Raw genomic sequence first — 8,817 nt, 5'->3', positions numbered from 1 at the left:
TGATGCTTTTAACTGTATTATCATGGGTAAGTCACTGAAGCTTCCTAGGCCCAGCTACCTTTAAATAAGGAAATGCAAGAAGCAGTTCAGTTTGGGGTATTTCACCTCCAAATCCTAGGATCATATAAAATTAAAACACTAACCTCCTCTATTCTCCTTAATTTATTGTGTTGGGAACATAGTGCAATAAAAATTAGGATGAAGATGAATATGAAAATTAGGGAAAATATAAATAGGAACATGAAGAAGGGTTGCAGACCTAAGTGGAGGCTGAATACTATAATTCTGCAGAGTAGATCAAGGATCTAAACATAGAAAACATTAATTTATCAAATACATTGAAAAAATGAGGCAAAATATCAAAACCTTGAGATGCAGGCAAAACCATTCCTAGGAAAAAAACCATACTATTTGATATCTCTAAATACTTTCATAGGTAAAACAAATAAACAAAAAAAGATCATTTAATTTATCATGAGACTTGAATTATAAAATCAAAATACTCATAAAACAACTCCAATATTACATAAGTTGATTACAAAAACAGAGAGAGAGGCTCCTTAACAAACTCCTATTATAAGCCAAATATGGTCCTGACTCCCCAGATGGTTAGACACAAAGCAGAAGAGGAAAAAAACAATAACAAACACAGACAAGCATCATAGACTATTGTAGAGAACCAGCTAATAATACCAAAGATACAGTTTTGCATTCAGAGTTACGAAGACCTGAATTTGAATCCTACTTCAGACATGTGACTCTAAATAAGTCACTTAACCCTTCTCAGCCTCAGTTTCCTCATTTGTAAAGTGGTTATGATAATAGTACCTGCTTCACAGACTTGTGGAGATTAAATGAAAAAACATACACTAAGTACTTGGAAAATCTTAAAGTGCCATACAAATGTTAACTTTATTCATAAATATTGTTGTAAAAACATTGAACAAAATATAAGCATAGAGTCCACAGTATTATGTTCAAAAGATAATTCATTAGGATTTTTACCAGAAATATAATTCAACACTAATATTGAATATGATACTAAAATATGTAATGGACCACATTAACAATAAAAACATTAAAAGTCATATGATTATATCAACAGATTAGGGAAAAAAGCCTTTGAGAAATAGCACTTATTTATGTTAAATAGGAAAACATGGAGGCTTCCTTAACATTGTAACTACTATCTAAAAGAAAGAGCTTAGTATTTGTATGGCAAAAAACAAAAAACAAAAAACTAGAAATCTTTCCAATTAGATCTGGGGCAAAGCAAGGATGTCAACTGTCATATTAGTATTTGATATAGTTAGTTCAAGAAATCCTAGCTTTAGTAATAAGAAAAGAAAAATAAATTGAAGAAATAAACTTAAAGAGGAGACATTTCTATATGCAAGTGATATGATAGTTTGCTTAGAGAAACCTAGTTATTTAATGAAAAAATTCACTGAGACCATTAGTAACTTCATTTATTAACAGAATATAAAATAAACCCACAAAATCACTACCTTTTCTGTACATTAGTAACAGACAGAAAAAGAAATTCCTTTTAAATTAATTACATGATATGTATAATCTCTGGGTCAACCTACCAAGACACACTTAAGTCTTAGATGAATATAAGTACAATAACGCTACATGTAGAAATAAAGGAAGACAAATAATTGGAAAAATTTTATTTTTTATTTATGGATGGTTTATATCAATGTAGTAAAAATGGCATTATATGCTAAATTAATTTATATACTATTATACCAACTAAACTACTAAAATGGTATTTTATAGAGATAGACAAAATATTTTAAAAACTCATCTAAAAGAAGAAAATTCCTGGTGATAAGAGAGATCAAGATTTTTTAAAAAGAGAAATAAAAGGAATCTTCATTATTTAATAACAACATTAATATTTATTATCTAATCTCAACCCATATTTTAAACTATTAATCATAAGGGTAAAAAACTTTGCTATTATTTTTTAAATAAAAATTGATTAACTAGATAGACTAGGTAAGTAAGAACCCAGATAATCAAATTGAATAGCCTAATATTTGATAAACCCAAGGACACCAACTATTGAGGTAAGTATGCCCTACTCAACCAAATTTTCTGGGGGAAAATGAAAGCAGGCCAAAACAAATTAGGTTGAGGTCAATTAAACTCCAAATGGACATAAGACCTAATTATAAAACTATAAAACACCTTTTTTTAGAAACAATGAGGAAAATAGAATGTGTTATACTGCACAACTATGACTAACGAAAGAATTCTTAATTCAACAAGGGATAAAGGTGACAATAGACAACAAAATGGACAGTTTTGATCATGCAGAATTGAATTCTATGAGCAAAATCAATGCAGCCAGAATTAAAAGGAAAGCAGTTAGTTGGAAGGGGAAAGGATTGCAGCAAAATCCTCTAATAAAGATCAGATATAAAAAATACAAAGAGGTTGTGTACATATTAATATGTATATGTATATACATATACACTCATATATACATATGTATATGCCTGTCTGTGTGCATACAGATATGCCTATATAAATATGTCTATATGATATGTATATGCCATTCATATTATATATATGCATGTATATATACAAATGTATAAGAGCCATTCCCCATTAGATAAATAGTCAAAGGACATAACAAGCAGTTTTTAAAGAAGAAATGCCATCTATCAACAGCCTTGTGAAAGAATACTCCAAAATATTAATAATAATTAATAATAATAATAAGCAAAATGTCTGCGGTTTAACTTTATAATCAAATTAACAAAAAGGGCATATACTGATGATGGCCAATGTCAAAAGGGCAATGAGAAATCAAGAATATTAACGTATTTTTGGTTGAACTCTGAACTGCTCTAGAAAAAAAATTAGAGTAATACACTGAAAAAAATCACTAAACAATGACCTCTGACTTGATAATACCATTACTAATCATATGTCCTAAGGAGATCAAAGACATGGATGAGGTCCCATAAATAGAAAAATAATTATAGCATTAGTTTTTGTAGTAGCTAATACATGGAAAGAATTTTAGGTCCTTTTCAATTGGTGAAGGGTTAAACAAATTGTAGTATACTAACATAATGGAATATTTTTGTGCCATAAAAAATGATGAATAAGAATTCAGAGAAAGCTTGGAAGATTTGTATAAACTGATCAAGAAAGAAGAATAACCAGAGCAATATGGATTAGACTATTGGGCCTAGAATCAAGAAGACTTGAGTTCAAATTCAGCCTCAGATACTTACTAGCTGTGTGACCCTGGGCAAACCACTTAAACTGTTTGCCTCAGTTTCCTCATCTACAAAACCTTGCAGGGTTGTGAGGATCAAATGAGATAATATTTGTAAAGTACTTAGCACAGCGCCTGGCACATAGTAGACACTATATAAATGCTTATTCTATTCTCTCTACCCCAATATCTCACTATTCTATTGGATCCTAAACACCACAAACAAGATAATCTTTCTAATGCCCAGCTCTGATCATAGTATTTTCCTTCTTAAAAATGTTTCATTTGGAGGGCAGGATAGGATTAAGGGAAATAGAGTTAGTTTTTCATAACATGTCTACTATGGAAGTGTTTGCATAACTGCACATGTATAACTTATATTGAGTTGCTTGCCTCTTCAGTGAGGGTGGGTGGGGAGGGAGGAAGGGAGAAAATTTGAAACCTAAAGTTTTAAAAACATATGTTTAAAAAAAGTTTTCACATGCTACTGGGAAATAAGAAATACAGGAAATGGGATACAGAAGTCTATCCTGCCCTACGGGAAAATAGAAGGGGAAGGGGATAAGAGAAGGGGGGGAGAGAGAGAGATAGAAGAGAGGACAGACTAGGGGAAGGGGCATTCAGAATGCATGCCATCTTGGGGTGGAGGAGGGGTGAGATGGGGTGAAAATTTGGAACTCAAAATCTTGCAGAAGTAAATATTGAAAACTAAAAATAAATAAATTTATATTTTAAAAAAATGCTTCATTTGCTTCCCATTGTTTACAGTCTAAAACCTGAAGTCTAACTAAGCCTGGCATTCCAAGTCCTCCCTACAATGGCTCGAAACTGTCTTTGTAGCTTTATTTCAAACATTTTCCCTTCCCACCTGAATACTACTCACACACTACTGAATTTATCCCATACTTTCCTTTTGCTATAAGCCTTTGTTGCAACCTTACCCTGAATATTAAGGACTGAAATCCTTTCCATCCTCTGCTCCTGTAATACACTCCCTCTATGTCTCTGCTGAATCTTTCCTATATTTCTTAGCCCATGTAGGTGCTATCTCTCAAACTATTTCTTTATGTTCCCAAACTGAATCCCTGCCTCTCCTTCAATGTTTTAGCTTTCTCATGTACTTGTCACAATCTGTTACATGGCTGTTATTTGTGTTGGTCTTATCTCCCCTACTAAATTGTAAGATCCTTCCGCATACTCTGTCTTTTTCATCTTTTTTTTTTCCCACAACAGTGCTAAGCAATATATACATATAGTAGGTCAAGTGGTTGGTGACAGAGAGCTGGCTTCAGTGTCTGGGAGGCAGCGGTTCAAGTCCCCTCTCTCACATATATTCATTGTGTGATCCCATGGAAGTCATTTAATTCTCAAAGATTCTGAATTGTAGAGAAAGTTGTCTCACTCAGTTCTCTATACCAGTGAAATCACAGATCCAGACCCTATTCTATAGAGTTTAAAGTTGTAAAGAGATTCTAGAAATCATCTCATCGAATACCCTCATTTTATATACATAAAAACTGAAGCACAAAGAGGTAAAGACTTGCCCAAAGTCACGGAAGTAGTAGGCAACAAATCTGGAATTCAAATCCATGCCTCTAATGCCAAATCTACTGATTTTTCTATACCCTTCTGCCTTGAAACCCTCACTCAGAAGAGTTATTCCAAAAAACACCACCATTTTCTTAGCTAGTATTTATATAGCACTTTTAAGGTTTGCAAAGCACTTCACAAATATCATCTTGTTTGATCTTCAAAGAACTCTGGGAGTCAGGGGCTATTATTATCTGCTTTTACAGATGAGGAAATTGAGGCAAACAGGGTTAAGTGACTTGCCTGGGGTCACACAGCTAGTAAGTTTCTGAATCCACATTTGAACTCAGGTCTTCCTGGCTCCAGGTCCAGGGTTTTATCCAACACACCAACTAGCGGCTTAATTCATTCAATATACATATATTAAGTGCCTACCATGTACCAGGCACTACGCTGAATGTAGTTTCAATCACCATTATTAATTAGGATCTCAAATTTAAAGTTAAAAAGGATCTTAGCAACTAATACATCCCCATCATTTTATCAAAGAGGAAGCTGAAGCCCAGAGAAATTATGCTGAAGATCACATAGACAATATACAAGCGGAACTGGGATTTGAACACAGGTCCTCTGACTCCATAAGGGCAGCTAGGCAGCACAGTGGATAGAGTGCTGGACGTGGAGTCAGGAAAATTCATTTTCCTGAGTTCAAATCTGGCCTCGAACATTTACTTAGCTGTGTGACTGTTTGCTTCAGTTTCTTCATACCTACAATACGCTGGAGAGGGAAATAGCAAACCATTCCAGCGTCTTTCCCAAGAAAACCCCAAATAGGGTCACAAAGAGTTGGACACAACTAACAATACCTCTGACTACATATCTAACACTCTTTCCATCATACTGTATCACCTTCATTTCTTGCTCTGTGTTTTACTTAAGATAGTCACAATACATGGTTCGTTGGGTCAGTTGACATCTTTCATCATTTTCACTATAAACAAACCCAAATAAATACCTTTTGCTGCTATAGCTCAGGACCAGTTGTTAGATGAGAATGTCACTTGGAAAAAGGCGCATTACAGCCATTTCAGCCTTTAAAAGAAATATTTAAAGACCTAGTGCAGGATCCCTGCCGCACTAATGAGCAAAATTTCTATCCAAGATAATAGATCATTGCATTATTCCATCTGTCATCTTCAGGCCTATTTTGTATGTTTCGTTGTCATTTTCTTCTTTAATCCCCAGGACCTAGCATTTTCATCAGCCTCTTACTATATAGGGATGAGAGAAGCATCAAATTTCTTTCTTACTAATGTCCAGCACAGCTAGCCAGACACAACACAAAACATTCAGACTCCAATGGTGGGCTTGGTATCTTGGGGCCTCGACTGGATTCTTCCATTTGAGGCTTACTGAAGTTTAATCAAAACTTGAAAAATTACAAGAGGGTTTAAAACGAAGGTCAGTAGCTTCCTTCTTCAGGCACTCCCTTTGGTCTTCTCTGAACTTTAGTTGAAGTGAGATCACATTTCCTGGGACATAAGGATGGGTGCAACCTTGCTCGCTTACTTTGTTGTTGCAGATAGAACGATGACAGATGCACTTTGGAAAAACAATGTTCCTAGCCAGCAGCCAGATCCACAATGGTCCCATGCATAGGAGACAAAAAATCCAGGACTAGGTTTCTGATTTCAATAGCAAAGAGCCTGGTGAAAGAAATAAGGCAATAAAAACACTCCTTCTCCTCAACAGAAAGGGATACAGTAATTCCATTTTTACTATAGGAGTTGAATCTTCCCTGAGAGAGATATTGCTGATATTATTCAATTACACAAATTACCAATTCTTTTTCTTGGGCAACCATTTTATGGTTATGACTAAATATCTTCCTGCTGACAATCAATTACTGAAGTTCTCCAGGGGAATGTGAAGGCAGGAGTACTGTACCAGCAAAATGTATTAGCTACCCAAGGATGTTGGGATGAAGAAAGAGGATGGGTTCTAATGTCAAATCCCAAAGGTTTATGATTTTATTTTCAATTCATGGGGGGTAGAGGGTGAAAAGAGGAGGAGGAAAAGACATAGCCTTGGCCATCCCCTCCTAATCACTGTATAAAGGGTTTGTCCCCATGATTACATCTTTAGTATTTGTGGCATAAAACAATGTTTTGGATGAGTCTTGGAACCCCAGGTTCATTTATTTCCTTGTTGACTATAAGAACTTCTAACCACTTAACAGATATGGTTCCTTTGATGCCTACAGGAAAGACATCTACAGGATTATTTGACTGATGGTACCATTAAATCATTTTATAAAACGCCAAGGAGATTTCATCTCAAGCCTGGTATTTCTGAGGTAGCTAGCAATATTAAATATCATACCCTAAGAAAAGAACAATAGATCAGTAAGGCTTTTGTTACATGAATATTTACTTTCTCAGACTGGTGCCAAAACAAGGAAGCAGGTAAAAAGAGAAAAGATTAATAACAAAACATATGCTAGTGACTCTATACAAGAATTCAACCAACAAACTTTTATTTCTCTACTATAATGTGCCAGGCATCATGCTAGGTCCTGAGAATATAAAGACAAGTAATTAAACAGCCCCAATGTCTCAGGGGACATTGGCTGTTCAAGAAGACAACTGTACATCAGATCCAAAAAAATGTTAAAAAGAAAAGGAGAATTTAGGTAGGCTATAGAATTTTTAAAGCTCAAAAAACACTAGGATTTTTTTTTTTAGAAAATAGAACACTAGGGAGCCTTCTAGGGGGGTAAATAGCTAAGATAGCAAAGTAGAAGAAACACTGCAGCTGAGCTCTCCCAACATTCCCCTCCAAACAATACAAAATAACGCTTCATATCGAATTCTGAAGCAGCAAAGCTAACAAAAGTTCAGAGTGCAATATTCTTCCAGTGCAAGACAACTTAGGAGGTTGGAAGCAGAGATTAATGAAATAGTGGTGAAGGCTAGCCTGGAATCCACATAAATATAACAACAATGACAGAACTGGTGAAGAAAGCAACAGCAGCAGCTTAGGGAGTTCTCGAGCCAGAGATGGTAAAGGGATCAGGCAATTAGAAAGAAATTATAGGGAGACCTCTGTGCTAGCACTGGGCACAGGATTTGACAATGTTTGCCAACTCCATTGCCTATACCCACTTTCAGGTCACAGTACAAGGGTGGAAAGGGGCGCTTTAGGCCACAAGGGAGCAGGGAACTGAGGAACAATATCACTTGAGCCTGCAAGAGATCACAGTCACTTCCTGGGTAAGAACTAGAGTGCAAACAAGGAGAACAGTGATAACATCTCTCCCTGGATCACACTACCTCAGAAGCATTGAAAACTTCCAAACCCCCAGAACTATCTCAGAAAACAGTAGTGCAAAAAAGCCTGAAGCTTGGGAAAATGTGCCCCAATCCTAAACAGCAAGATCAGAGTCCAACTTCACTACAAAGTTCAAAATCAAGAAATAGGCTGGGAAAAAGAGCAAAAAAAAAAGAAAAAGAAAAAGAAAAGAAAAAAGAACCTGACTATAAACAGCTCCCATGGTAACAGGGAAGATAAGACACAAACTTTAGACAAAGACAATGATGTCAAAACAGTTACAAGGAAAGCATCAAAGGAAAAAACTCTGTGTATTGGACACAAGACCAACAAGAATCCCCAGAAGAGCAAAATGATTTTCAAAATCAAATAAGAGAAATAGAGGAAAATTGAGTAAAGGATTGAGAGCAAGGGAAGAAAATTGTGAAATGACAATTGACAGCTTGGTAAAAGAGGTACCAAAAATGCTAAAGAAAATAACATATTAAAAAAACAGAATTGGTCAAATTGAAAGAGTTACAAAAGCTTACTGAAGACAATAATTCCTTAAATATTAAATTGGTCAAGTAGAAACTAATGATTCAATGAGACACTGAAAGATGATAAGACAAAGGCAAAATAATGGGGAAAATAGAAAAATGTGAACTATCCCATTGGAAAAACTGACTGGTAAAATAGGCCAAGGAAAAGTAATTTAAGAATTATTGGACTACCTG

This window comes from Phascolarctos cinereus, unplaced genomic scaffold (assembly GCF_003287225.1).
Source record: "Phascolarctos cinereus isolate Bilbo 61053 unplaced genomic scaffold, phaCin_HiC Scaffold_7;HRSCAF=346, whole genome shotgun sequence".
Classification (NCBI taxonomy): domain Eukaryota; kingdom Metazoa; phylum Chordata; class Mammalia; order Diprotodontia; family Phascolarctidae; genus Phascolarctos; species Phascolarctos cinereus.
Note: the sequence above shows the minus strand (reverse complement) of the source record.